The sequence below is a fragment of the Lactuca sativa genome, chromosome 5 (genome assembly GCF_002870075.4).
Source record: "Lactuca sativa cultivar Salinas chromosome 5, Lsat_Salinas_v11, whole genome shotgun sequence".
NCBI lineage: Eukaryota > Viridiplantae > Streptophyta > Magnoliopsida > Asterales > Asteraceae > Lactuca > Lactuca sativa.
This window is the reverse complement of record NC_056627.2, coordinates 266,633,006-266,648,192: the sequence shown is the minus strand read 5'-3', so window position 1 is coordinate 266,648,192 and position 15,187 is coordinate 266,633,006. Positions and strand designations below refer to the sequence as shown.

At 35.4% G+C, this 15,187-nt stretch overlaps 1 non-coding gene across 1 annotated transcript; it reads right to left on the bottom strand.

The window, feature by feature from the left end:
- Positions 1-14,005: 14,005 nt before the first annotated feature.
- LOC128126469 (U2 spliceosomal RNA) lies at positions 14,006-14,202 on the bottom strand. Its single transcript, XR_008224466.1, has one exon. It is a non-coding gene; the product is annotated as a U2 spliceosomal RNA (small nuclear RNA).
- Between the last annotated feature and the right edge of the window lie 985 nt (positions 14,203-15,187).

Here is a 15,187-nt window from a genome sequence, read left to right as displayed (position 1 = left end):
TTTTTATCCCACGAATAACAAATTGCATTTGTCTTCTATCAAGTATACCGTGAACGTACTTTGTGTTTTCATCCCTTTTGAATGTCCCTTAAATCTGAACTTTATGAATCACATTTAAAGTTTCCAATGTATCATAATCATATTTTTTCAAAATATTCAAACGATCCCCCGTGACTTTTGGAGTTACACTTCCTTGATCAATCTCAAAAAGTCGTAACATGTTCTTTTCATTATCTATGTCCTTCTATTTGTTTTTTTCAAAATTTTATAATATTCTTTAACTTTTATTTGAATAACACATGTTAGCTTGTGTTAATCGAATCTAAGGGATGATTCCAAGTATTTATAACAACATTATCAAGATCATCACATCCCATAAGGGATGATTCCAAGTATTTATAACAACATTATCAAAATGTGACGATAGTCAATTTCGGGTCGAGTCAAAGTCAAACAAAGTCAACGAGTCAAAACCTGGTGACTTAATTAGCCATTGTATACTAGGGTTTACGTTGTGTAATTACTGTTCAACTCACTATTTTAATAAGAAAACATCAATTGGAAAATTCGTGTGTTTGAATTTCCTTAGCCTTGATAATGCTAAACAATGAACCAAAGAGATAAAACACTATTTCACACTCATCGGGAGTGTGTAGGACACTAAAACATGGCTTAACGGGGTTTACGGATCTTGCGTTGCGAAGCCGGATGCCCAAAAAAGTCATAAATAGAACCGCTCTTAAATCTCTTTCACTCTATATCTCTATATTACAAATCTCTCTCCAAGTATGTCAAATCTCTCCCAAATCTCTCTCCGTATGTGAAATCTCTCCAAGTATGTCAAATCTCTCCAAGAATGTGAAATCTCTCCCAAATCTCTCTCCATATGTGAAATCTCTCCAAGAATGTGAAATCTCTCCAATGATCTGAGTCCGAGGCCCTTGAGCAGCCGCAGTCTTCGGACCGCAATGGGGTAGCCGCAGCAAGCCGACCGCAGCCAGCGAGCCGCAGCAAGCCGACCGCACCCAGCGAGCCCCCTACAGTAGTAGCTTGGATCCACAGTCTCCCCTTCTCCTCGGACCACAACCAGGCGACTAAGCCACTCCGGTATTAGGCTGCTGATGACCGAGACTTCGCCCTGAACTTCAGATTTCAGCACTTTCTACCCGGTTTTCGACATTTTTAACATTTTAAGCCGGTTTTTAATTATTTTAACGTGGGATTTTCTCCAAAAATCATATTTTAACATACAAGACCCTAAATATTCATAATTTAGACATATTTTTATGGAAATATTTATTTAAGAATAAAATCTATTAAGTGAGATCTTGAGGTGGAGTGTGGATCTTGCCATAATATTTGACACAAACAACCACCCCATGCCCATTCCTTTTGACCAACCATTGTACTCCCCACTACTCCTAGTCACCTCAAGGCATTACCCCACTCCTTTCCCAGCAAACCCACGTCCAAATGAGCTGGAGAACTCTCTTTCACTCTTCACTTCACTCATTTTCCTCATTTCCTCCAAGTATCAAACATCACTTTTCTCTTAAATCCTCTCACTTCAATTTCGAGATTTAAGGGTTGAGCATCAAACTTTCTCTCATTTTTGGTAAGTTTCATCATTCTCCTTATGGTTATTACATTCCCTTTTACTCAAAATCATAGATTGCTTACACAAACATCATCACATTCATGTTAGATCTTCGAATCTTCAAGTGATCCTTCAAGTGTTCTTGAGTTGAACACTTCTCATCTTCAACATTCACCCACTGAAATCACTCAAGGTGAGTTCATACCCATGTATTTTCATGTTTTCTTAAGTTTTAAAGGGGGGGGGGGAATACAAGTTAAAATACCAAGAACATAACTAAACTTTTCTAACAGCCTTCATCAGAAAAGTTGGACTCCATTCACGGACTGTTTTGGACAACTTAAACATTTTAGTTTTCAAAAATGTATTAGGTGCAAATAGCTCAAGTTCTTAAATTTAAAATGACTACTTGCACATCTCCATAAGATTTTTCTACAATTTATGGTGATTTTTACAAAACTGCCTATCATTTCAAACATCAATCCGGACCGGTCTTTGATTATGGACTTGTTCACACAAGTTAGAGGTCCCGAAAAATCATGAGAAAAATTATAGAGAAACTAGACTCATTTTCCAAACTCTTAGAATTTTTGGATTTTGATTTGGACCTTTGATTATTTTTCAACAAATTTTCTAAGAATAGGGATAGAAAATGTTATCAACAGAAAAATACTATCTATTTTATTTCACCTTGTAACATGTTGAGCAAGGTGTATATCTTTATGTGATTATATGTTATTGCAATATATGACATTATTGTCTTAGTATGTAGACATACATCAGTTAACAAATGGACTTTGCTAGATAAAGCATAGAAATAACGATTTGTTATAATCAAAGCACATCTATTACATACAAACATTTGAACAAACTATGTTAAGGTATAGTTCATGTACATTACCACTTTTACTCTTGTTTTGATAAACTATAATAGGTATAGTTTATGATACATCACATGACACACTCATACAAAAAGGGTACATTTATACAAAAAGGAATTTCCAATACATTACACGTGAATTCGTTAATGACTTTTGTGAGACATTCGCGTCACCTTACCAATAAGTCATGTATTGTAACCAAAGTCTCCTGGAGGGAGAGCGTGATAGTTGTATATAGATCTATATTGGGATTGACAAACCCACACCTGAGCTGCTTGCAACAGCTAGACCGGCAGGTCTGTGGTGACAAATGTCATAACAGTTCCGACGCCTGAAAAACGTCGTTTCAAGCCAACTAGGTCATTGTATGGTTATAATAGCTCCCATTAAGTATTAACAAACATAGAATTTACGGGGAATTCATGTAGATAAAACGAGTTTACATAGATTTAAACTTGCATTATTTTATCATAAGTATAGCAAATTACTTGTACACCTCGGTCTTTGGGTTTTAAGACTACTTTTACATATTAAGGAAAATATTGGATTTTCTGGAACAAACACCACTTTTACAAGAAAAAGCTTTTCATAAACTGCCTACAAATGCTTATGAACTCACCAACCTTTGTGTTGACACTTTTTCAAACAACTTGTATTCTCAGAAAATCACTAAACAGGTAACCAAGCGCTTTCGAGGATGGGACGTTAAGGCGTCAAACATTTCACATTTTGTCAACATATTGTAATTGATTTGGAAACATGTAATTCATACAATGATGTAACCTTTTCAATTATATATATGTTGGTTGTGTTTGCTTAAATCACTATTGCAATTGTTGTTATGATGCTATACATGAAGTCATCCACCCCCAGACGTTTCTGCCATCCTTGGTTTGGGGGTTGTGACACAAAATCATCACATCCCATCCAAGAATTATACGACTTGAAAGGAATGGGAATGTAATCTCCACTACCACGAAGTGTTTGAAAATAATAGGTTTATGATTTGAATTGATATCTCCAATGCCATGGACATAAAAGCGGTAAAATATACAAAATTTTCGAAAACTAAAAATCTACCCAATCCGCTCAGCTTTTCACTGTTAGCACAAATCTGGGTAAAATTATAGCCACTCATAGGAACATCAAGTAACCACACACTATGAATGAAATCTTTAAAATGAATTATACAAAAACAGAGCCTACACTCTTAGATGGGTCTATGACCGCATTTACGTCTCCAACAATAATAAAATATCGTTGTTGTTGATTCGTGAAAATCTGGATGAGCTCCCAAAGTAAGTTATTTCCCTTTCCACCTTGCGGATCGTACAAATTGATCATCTAGCATATTAACTTATGAAACACCCACCGTCCTCAACATTAATAACGTGTTCCTTATAAGTAACTATATTCGTTACAACCACCTAAGGATCCCAAATGCATAGTGATCCCCCAATATACGCCTTGCACTACTAGCCACATAATCAAACTGAAATTTTCCCTAAATAGTAAATACTCGTTACTTTTACAAGATCTGAATGTACCATACATGTTTCTTGAATCCCCACAATTATGCTTTCTACACAATTTCATGTGTTTATTCCTCTTGCCATTAATCTCGATCACACAAACATTTAAATAAAGAATATTTTTTATCTACCATGTTCTCATTCAATGATTTAAACCCTTTTGAGTATGTCCGGACGTGGGTGAATGGAAAGATGAATTAACCGGCTTATCTAACAAATTTTCAACACAAAAAACATGTTCCTTGACCGTGGGTTGCTTCCGGAACCCCTTGGCAACAAGACCATCAAATCGAGCCCCATAAAAACCACGCCACATGGTTTGGACAAGGATTGAGACGAGCCTCCATCTTCATTGGCATTATTTCACTTTTCCTTATCATTATTTATGTCTTTCATTGTTCGTAGTCAATCACCCTCAAAACAATTGTCATATTTGTTGAAAAATAACACATTATGGTGGCCTTAGTATTATACTTACTACATGTTGGGTACATTTGTATTATGTCCCATAATGTTTTTCATAATGACATATCTAGTCCCCGAACTTAAATGTTTGTAGGATGATGGATATGACAATTGTCCATAACGTGAAGATCTATATTTGTGTGGTTTCAAAACAATTTCCCATAAGGTGTAACTGACGTACACCATGATCATGTGTGTGAAAGGCATCAACTCTTTCCATCATAAATCAGAAGACACCATTCCGGGTAGAAAAGAATCACTACATGGCATCATCCTCATCAAAGGTTATACTTCAATTCTCATTTAGGTCGCATAGGCCAAAAACCGCTCGATCTAAAATTCGAGTTTCGGGCTGCGCGCTGCTAAGTCAAATCTTAGAAAATTCATAAGTTCTTCATACGAAGTCAGATTTGGGCGTTATTTTTTTATATGTTCTTGGTTTAACGTATACTAAAACTTTTCTTTATATTTCTAAGGCTGAAAATTCGTCCATCGTAAATTCACTATTTACGTCTCCCGGTGTCGTGCCGGTTTTGCCGTAAAACTTCGACGGACCATAACTTCTTCGTCATAACTCGGATTTCGGCATTCTTTATATGTACGGAGCCCTTGAGACGTATTCAAAACTTGTTAAAGATTATTTATTCTAAATAATCTTTTGTCGAAAAGTCGTTTTCGGCCACTATTATCTCTAAATTGACTAGCCCAGATCTACGGACATTACAAAAAGAGATCGTGAAGGGGAAGGGTGTTTGTGTAATTGTTTGAATTTTGTTCCTTTACATACAAGTGAAATCAATTTAAGAGTGAAGGAATCACATGAAATATATGTGATTTCTCCATGTTCTTGCTTTCTTGAATAAGTGGGACTCTAAGAATGGACATTAATGTATCATGGGGGGGTTACAGATGGCTATTTGTGCTGGAAATCATTGATTTCATGAATATTAACTCATGTGGAGGAATTAAACTAGAATATGAGGTACGATCATCTTTGTTATTGGTGAAGGGGAGAATATTGTGGAATTGTCTAGGGGTTGGTGGTGATTCCCATGTGTATGTGTTTGTGTGAGAGATAAAGAGAGGCCTAAGATGGGGTTTTTTTTAATACAGAATTAAATAAATTAAAAAGATTGAAAAAATGAAAGGGTAAAATCATCATTGTAAAAAAATTCAAAACAAGTTGGACCAAACATACAACAAAATAAAAAGTTTGGACTTCCGGTGCTAGACCAAATCTTTTTTAGACTACAGTGCCAATTTTTAGCTAACCATACATATCATTTTTGCAATTTTCTCTTGTTATTTATATGATGGAACTTGTAATATATATGTCATCGATTAACAATATTATTGACCTAACACATAAAAAAAAATTGTGTGTGTGTGTGTATATATATATATATATATATATATATATATATATATATATATATATATATATATATATATATATATATATATTGTTTTGGAAAAGATAAATTTAAAAAATGGAGCATTTGGTGACGTATTTTTTTTTCAACATGAAAAAAGTAATTTGGCTTGTTAAAAAAATATGGCATCGTCATATGAGACGCATAAGATTTTTTTTTTTTTTTTTTTTGTTTTTGTTTTTATTTTGTTTTTTAGTTTTTTAGTTTTTTAGTTTTTTGTTTTTTTTTTGGTGTATTCCTAATGGTCATTAATTACTATTTTTTTCTATTATTTATGGACAATATGGTGTTATCATAAACTAATATCTTATTATTTTAAGTCTCGCTTACCATATATAAGGGTTTAAAAGTGTATGGTTTTTAATCATACTTTTCAGGAACTAGATAATTTAATTGGCATATGATATTATAATTATGATTTTGTAAGTGTTTATCAAACTATCTCAATATTTATAAAAATGGATAAACCTTTAATTTTAAAATTATAAATGACGAGTGGTAACTTTGATGTAATGTTTAAGTGGTCGGACCAAAAAAAGGTTGCTTAAGCTTTACATTGTAGTTGATTCAACACCATATTAAGCAATTGTTTGAGTTGTTATTCAAGGAACCCAAGAGCTAATTGGATAACGATTCATAGAATGAGTTTCAGCATAACATACAAAAATATTGTATTTATGCCCAAAGGTTATTGCAATATTTATGTAGCGAAGTATAATTTTTGGACCCCAAAATATTTAATTGTTGGTATAGCCAAAGCGAAAGTAACTGTTGAATAAGGAGTCTTTATATCTAGGCTATTATTTTGGTGTTAATAATAGGTTATACTGAAATGTTTTAATCATTTTTAATCCCATTAGATCACATTATTCTCTTCTTTCCGTATATTTAATTAAGATACTTGAATAGCTTTAAAAAGGAATGGAAAAGCTCATGTAATTGAGAAATAAATTGTGTGTAGGTCCTAAATTTAAATGAACATACCAGCAAGCCCAACAATAAATTATTGTGAATTATGTCATAAGAAAAGATATATTCAACATAAACAGTCCTATATTCATGAAATTGCTTACGAAGAAATGTAACGTGCATATTTTATGTTTTATAAGTCCTTTAATTTCAGTGCCCCTATAAATACATGATGGATTGATTGTGACTCAATGGTACATGTGTCTTTTCATTACATATATTCCATACAATCACAAACCTGGATTCCTCACAACCTTCAAGCTTAGCTTCTACCCTCCTAGCATCCCTAACACTACAAGGTCATATGGAACTATCTTGGCAACCAACAACCGGACCAAAACAAATAAAGTTCCTGCTCGGATAACGAACCCGACACATATCTCTGAAGATTGAGCGCCTGCACGCGAACTTCATAAACCTAAATATTAGGTTTACTTCAAATAACTTGTTTTGGCTAAACAATTAGGCGAATGAAAAAAATCCTAGAGCTTGTTAATGTTTTCAAGTACCAACTTAGATGAAATTAACTCGATATCATCTCATGATTGAACTACATAATTAAACTTGTCAAACATGATATTAGAACTTTATCTTTTAAGAATTTATTTTCAATATATCTGCATTTCATGTCTTTTACATTTCATTTTATATATAAAAACAAAAAATCTCATTTGACTACATTGTATCTTGTGCAAACAGGCATTATCATTGATGTTGATCGACCCTAATTGTCTTGTATTACGTCTAAGTGCATTGTAGCACTGATTTTGTAATTATTTAAGTGACCTCGTTATTTGTTGGACCAACACCATGACATGCGGTTTACCGTTTCAAAGTGTATTCCTTTTTCATTTACACCTTACACTTGAAAAATATATATCGACCATTTCCTTCGATATGTTTAGCGTCACCGATTTCTAACAAAATGACTTATTTTCGTGCCCTTATATCGAAATTTACTTTAGATTTGGAAAAAAAAATTATGTAATGTTGGTGTCGTATGATAAAAATGAACTTCGAAATTTGAGAGTTTGGAATGCAACTTTTTAACATTTATACTAAAAAAATAACATCTCGTTCCTGTATGTTTGTTATATTTAATGGGGTTAACACAAATAAGTCATCTTAGACGGATGTCCTTATAATGTAGCCTTTCAAAAATCCATTTCGAATAGGCCATTTGTAATCTCGTAATGTTCATAGGCTGTTAAGTAGGGTTTCTTTTGATATGTTGATACATGCCCATAATTATCGAAGAAGAATTTAAAAAAAGGCATCGTTTAGAACGAAATTTCTACACAAGTCATCATGTCAACGGTATGTTTTTATTCCCTTGTACCTTAGACCTAGTGCGCCTACCAAGGACCATAAGGTAGACATTAGGGTTTGGTGTTAAACATGCTCTTTGCTTATACATTTTCGGCGAATCGGTCCATAAATGTTCCATCGGGTATGTTGTAGACTATGAGATTTTAGGCTTTGTGTTTACTGAGTGTTGCGGTGTGTTCTACATAAATTGAATACTCAGTTAGTTGTATCATATTTTGTATTATTATGTTGTGTGAAGTATGATCATTTTCAATTACGGAAACACCAAGTTCTATTACATAAAAAAGTAAATCGCATGACGGGTGTGTGACACTATGAAATCCAAATAATGATTCAACTAATACAAAGATAAATGCTACGATTTTCGTGGGTGAGGGTCTATCGGTGGTGGTTTAATGACCTTCATCTTTTCCCATTCAGAGGAGCTGAAGCGGATGCACTAGTTCTGCACATGTAAGTATGTAACGCTGACATGAAATGGAATAATTGAAACGGTGATGGTGTGTACCTCTATGTGTCGGAGTTATATCAATCGTATAAAAATATCTTGTGATGTAGTGGCCCCATTTATGAGAATTATCGGATACCCCACATTGTATCTGTACGTGTCAAAGTTTTATCGATTTACAAAATTTAACAAGGTGGTATTGGCATTGCGAGATCAAGCTTCTATTTGGCGTTGGTGTTATGTTTTGGTGGGACAACATAGACAACATATCCTGAAGCTTTTAGAAGTAAGAGGGACGTTGCCGTCATATATTCACATTAATTGTCTTTCCGACCCACTGGGATCCAAAGCTTGTGGGGTACCAGGATAATCATACAAGTTGATGATAAGCTGGACCGAAGAAAAAAACCATGTGATGGTTTCGAAGAACGAAAATCCCTCAATGTCGTTAACGTCGTAGATAGTTTTGTTTAACATGAGGAGAAGTCTAATTACAATATGTTGGTGGAATTGTTGATATACAAAAAAGAAAATGTAGTTTGTTTATGTATATATCAGTGAGTGTTCCCACGTTGGTGTTTGAAGGATTCCAAGACGAATTTATAGATCCATCTTGTAGAGGGTTCATCACCGGGCCTGGTAACGTTTGCCTGTAACCCAAGTGGGGGTATCAAAGTGGGTTGGATTATGATTTGGTCCAGTTTGGTTAGGTAACCATGCTAATACGACAGCGAGACCTCCTTGACGTTCGTCAGACGTCGGACGATATCCAAAATTTGTCACCCCAGGCGTGCCCGCCTAAGTGTAGCTAGCAGTTTAGGTGTGTGATTGTCAATCCTGAATAGATATACTCACAAATTCCATGCTCTCCTGGACCCGAATAGATCTATTCACAAATTCCATGCTCTCCCTCCAGGAGACTCTGGTTACACTTCCAGGGAGGATTTACTGATAACCCAAAGGGTTTAATAAAGACGAATCTCACAAGCTAGTATTAACTGTACCTAGTAGTTTAGGTGTGTGATTGTCAATCCCGAATAGATCTATTCACAAATTCCACGCTCTCCCTCCAGGAGACTCTGGTTACACTTTCACTTTCAGGGAGGATTTACTGTGTTCTCAGACGTTATCAAACATACTAATAATAATTTGATTGATTTGATTGTTTCCTTTACTATAATTGAAATCCATGTATTTATATTCAAATAAACATCCCTTATTATCTGGCAATATACTCTAAATTAAACAGAGATAAACTGAATCAAACATAGTTTATGTATTAACTTTACATAAATCTGTGCTCGTAAAACAAGAACTAAAGATCCCAAATTATTCCCATAATAATTTGATTGATTTGATTGTTTCCTTTACATTAATTGAAATCCATGTATTTATATTCAAATAAACATCTCTTATGCTCCGCATAATACATAAGGGGTAAAGATATTTAAAAGTTAGCCAGATATTTATAGAAGTACATCAGTTTTAGGTTTTGAAAACATTTATAATTTGCTTGTATTCCCCCTGAAAACATTGAAAAACACGGAAAAAAGCGTAGGGGTATGAACTCACCAGACGAGAGATGTGCCGGTTGGATGCTAAATGTCAGTTCAGGGCTTAAAGCACGCGAGGTTCCTATGTAATATGAAGAGATACATAATTTTTATCTAATTAGACCTTGGTCTATTAATTAAATAAGAGTAAACACTTCAATTTAAGTGTTTGGAGTGACCCGGGTAGCATCTATGGACTAGTATGGCTTGGATATGGAGTTTACTCTTCAAGAGTAAACCCTTTAGGAGTTTACGGTCCAAATGACCCACTCACCATGATTTTACGGCCGTAAACTCATGGTGGGGGTGTTCTTGGTTGCTAAATGGCCTTAAAACACTTTAGGGGTGATGCTAGACTTGGTTTTGTGGCATTGGAAGGGAAATTGGGCATTTTAAGGACCATTTGAGGAGTTTACGGCAGTAAACTATGAGTTTACGGCCGTAAACTCTTATGTACCAATTCTTAATGTGTTTTGATGGTCCTAGGTTAATTACAATGCACAAAGGAATGTTCTAGGGTTGATTCCATGGCTTAGGAAGTGATTGGGACTTGAATTGACCTTGGAAAAGTAGTTTACGGTCTATGAAGATGTTCTTGGGAGTTTACTACCTTAAACACATGAGTTTACAACCGTAAACTCATGTTTGTCCATGATTCATGGGTTTTAGTGGTTGAAAGTTAAGCATACTAAGTTCTAGACCCATTTCTAAGCCATATAAGGTGTTAAGGGCACTTTAACACCCATTGGATGAGTTTAAGGTCTAAGATGAAGTGTTTACGGTCCAAGAATGTTCTTGGGCCGTAAACTCAATTTTGTCCCATTTTTGTATGATTTGGTGCATTTCTTGAAGGATTATAAGGTTCTATGCACTCATGGAAGCTCATGGAAGCTTATGGAGGTGTTTAAGGGCAATATAACACCTTAAAAAGGTGTTTATGGTCCATGAATGAGGGTTTACGGTCCAAGCATGTTCTTGGGCCGTAAACTCATGTCCATACATTATTTGGTACGATTTTGGGGTCCTAAGCTCATGCATGCAAGTCCAAAGGTCTTAACTAAGCACTAGAAGTGATTAGGAGGGGTTTTGGGGCTTCAAAACCCTCTTTAGGGGTGTTCACAGTTTTGGAGGGGTTCTTAAACCTTAAACACATGTTCTTGAGTGTTTTGGGTGATTCAAACATAGATTTTCATGATAAGAAAGCTTAATAACAAGCTAGGATATATTACTTACCAAATTGAAGCTTGAAAGGGGGGTTTTTTGGATCAAACTCGAGTTTTTAGAGAGAGAGAGTAGTGAGAGAAAGTGTTTTAAGAGAGAGAAAAAGCCTCAAAATGATGTCACTCAATCCGTTATATAGGGGTTGAGTTTATGGCCCGCAGAAATTCTACCCGAAACCGACGTTAAACGGAGCTTTTGGTCGTACCCCATTAATTTGCCGTAACTCAACGTGGTCGTAACTAATAATTTTCTAAATAATAATTTGGGATGTTTTCACGAGTTTCTAACGTGTTTGGATACCAATTAAGTCATAATAGAAGTCTCAAAAATAATGACTTAATTTAAAAGCTTAAACGGAAACAATTCAAAAAAGATAAATTTTATGGACGGAAACGGGTTACGGCGATGGAGCAAACTTCGGATTGTCACACTAACACAAATAAGTCATTATAGACGGATGTCCTTATAATGTAGTTTTTCAAAAATCCATTTCGAATAATCCATTTGTAATACGGTAATGGTCATAGGCTGTTAAGTAGGGTTTGTTTTGATATGTCGATACATGCCCATAATTATCGAAGAAAAATCTAAAAAAAAGGCATCGTTTAAAAAGAAATTTCTACACAATTCATCATGTCAATGGTGCGTTTTTTATTCCTTTGTACCGTAAACCTATTGCGCCTACCAAGGACCATAAGGTAGACATTAGGGTTTGGTGTTAAACATGCTCATTGCTTATACATTTTCGGCCGATCGGTCCATAAATGTTCCATCGGGTATGTTGTAGTCCATGAGATTTTAGGCTTCATGTTTACCGAGTATTGTGTTTTGATCTACATAAATTGAATACTCAGTTAGTTGTATCATATTATGTATTATTATGATGTGTGAAGTATGATCATTTTGAATTACGGAAACACCAAGTTCTGTTACATAAAAAGTAAATCGCATGACGGGCGTGTGACACTATGAAATCCAAATAATGATTCAATTAATACAAAGATAAATGCTACGATTTTCGTGGGTGAGGGTCTATCGTTGGTGGTTTAATGACCTTCATCGTTTCCCATTCAGAGGAATTGAAGCGGTGATGGTGTGTACCTCTATGTGTCGGAGTTATATCAATCGTATAAAAATATCTTGTGATGTAGTGGCCCCATTTATGAGAATTATCGGATACCCCACATTGTATCTGTACGTGTCAAAGTTTTATCGATTTACAAAATTTAACAAGGTGGTATTGGCATTGCGAGATGAAGCTTCTATTTGGCGTTGGTGGGACAACATAGACAACATCCCATGAAGCTTTCAGAAGTAAGAGGGACGTTGCCGTCATATCTTCACATTAATTGTCTTTCCGACCCATTGGGATCCAAAGCTTGTGGGGTACCAGGATAATCATACAAGTTGATGATAAGCTGGACCGAAGAAAAAAAAACATGTGATAGTTTCGAAGAACAAAAATCCCTCAATGTCGTTAACGTCGTAGATAGTTTTGTTTAACATGAGGAGAAGTCCAATTACAATATGTTGGTGGAATTGTTGATATAGAAAAAAGAAAATGTAGTTTGTTTATGTATATATCAGTGAGTGTTCCCACATTGGTGTTTGAAGGATTCCAAGACGAATTTATAGATCCATCTTGTAGAGGGTTCATCACCGGGCCTGGTAACGTTTGCCTGTAACCCAAGTGGGGGTATCAAAGTGGGTTGGATTATGATTTGGTCCAGTTTGGTTGGGTCTGGTGGTGTGTAACTTGACTTGCCCGTTCCAAGTCGAGAGTTGGTTCAAGTGGCTTGAGCGAAGGCTTTGGGTCTCTTGGAACCTAGAGAAGGGGGCAATGCGTTAGGCTGGCTTCACAGAGCTGCGACAACCCCTCGCTTCTGACAGTGGAAGGATTACAAGTCTTGGCTCTTCAGGCCTATATTGCCGACTAGTCCGACTCAGATGGACACCCAATTTTTACTTCAAACATTTTTTGTTTGTCAGAGTGATAATAAACCTTGTTTTGTTTCATCTCCGGAAGAAAAATATATATCATTAAAAGCAACTGGTTTTTGAGTCTCTTGTTAGTTACCGTATTTGTAACATGAAAGAAATCCATAAAAAGCCAGGTCCATGGTGGAAATTATATATGGGAGTGGGTTCACATGAGACAGCAAAGACTTTGAAATCTTTAAGCCTTTTAAAGTCTAAAAGTTAAGTCAAATCTATGAACATTGACCTGAGCATTGCGCCAGGCAATCCAAAGTGTGGGGTAGCAGGATGTAGTTATACAGATTCATAATAAGTTGGACTAGAAAGAAACCATTTCGTTGTAGATAGTTTTGTTTGACATGAGCAGAAGTTCAATTACAGTAAGTTGGTTTAACTGTTAGTTAAAAAGAAAATTTTAGTTAGTTTCTGAGTGTTCCCACATTGGTGTGTCAAGAATTCCCAAGACGATTTTATAAATCTATCTTGTAGTGAGTGTTCCCACATGGTTGAAATTAGGGGAGTGGGTTTCATCTTTCTGGCACTCTGTTAACTAGTAACTAGTTTCTGCTGGATTGAGTCTAAAAGTTGAACTGAGTATTGGAGGGGTGCGCCGGGCCTTGGCTGTAGTGTAAGACCAAGGCGACGCATGAAGAACCCCAGCAGCAAGCTACTGTAACGGGCCTTCCCCCATAAAAAATAAGATTAATATCGAGTGGGCCGATGGCCCACATATCAGATATTAAACTGATAAGAACAGATACTACACTTGATCTTAGCCAAAAGGCCGAGAAAGGTATGCTTCTTACTGCTGTGGGCTTCCCCTTTTGTACTCGCCTCCCTCTTGCCTGCTTCCTTCATTCACCCGATGTGGGAATTCGGATGCATAACTCACACTTTCACTGCCATCTCCCTCCTTCCTAACAAAAACAAACTTCAATGGAGTATTATTCTTTTACTTCTTTACTTTCTCTATATATATATTCAAATCAAACTTACACTCTACTACTGCATATGCATATGTGTTTATGATTGCATTGCTTTTTCTGTAGTTTAAATTCACTCAATGCCAACAAACAAAACAACTTCATTTCTTGTTGTGATGTTCATAATTACTGATCAGTTACAAATGACTCCTTCCACTCATGTATATACCTACTCTCCATTTAGTTTTATACTATCACATATCTAGCTATTAACTAAATTTATAACCAAACACAATAACTAATGGACAAACTCAAACTAATCAGATAACTCCAACTTGTTAAAATCCCTTCTATATATCAAAATATATAGATGTGTTTTTAATCAACATATAACCCTTTTAACTTGTTTTGCTGATAAAAATCACATAATATAACTTGAAACCATATAATTTTATAATCTAACACATTAATTTCTTATTCGTTTAAAAACCAGACATAAATTATTTTCCGAGCAACCGTTACGTTTCTTCGTCACGTCGTCCTGTGCTTCCCAGGTAACATTCAACCTTACATTATGCTTCCCGTAAGTCTTCACTGTTCCTTTCAAAGATACTATCCGCTTTTTCAACCAACATGTCCCGCTCTTCTCATCGGCTTGCTATTTGTCATTGGTGGTATCACACTATCTTCACCTCCTAACATCTTACAATCACTTCCGATTCGATTCTAACATTTATGGGATGACTTTTAATGATCTAAACCTGAACAGATGTATTTAGATTAAAAATATTAATATGCTTACACACATCATCCATATCCTAGTAACATTATATTCAAATTTAGTCAACGGATGAAAATG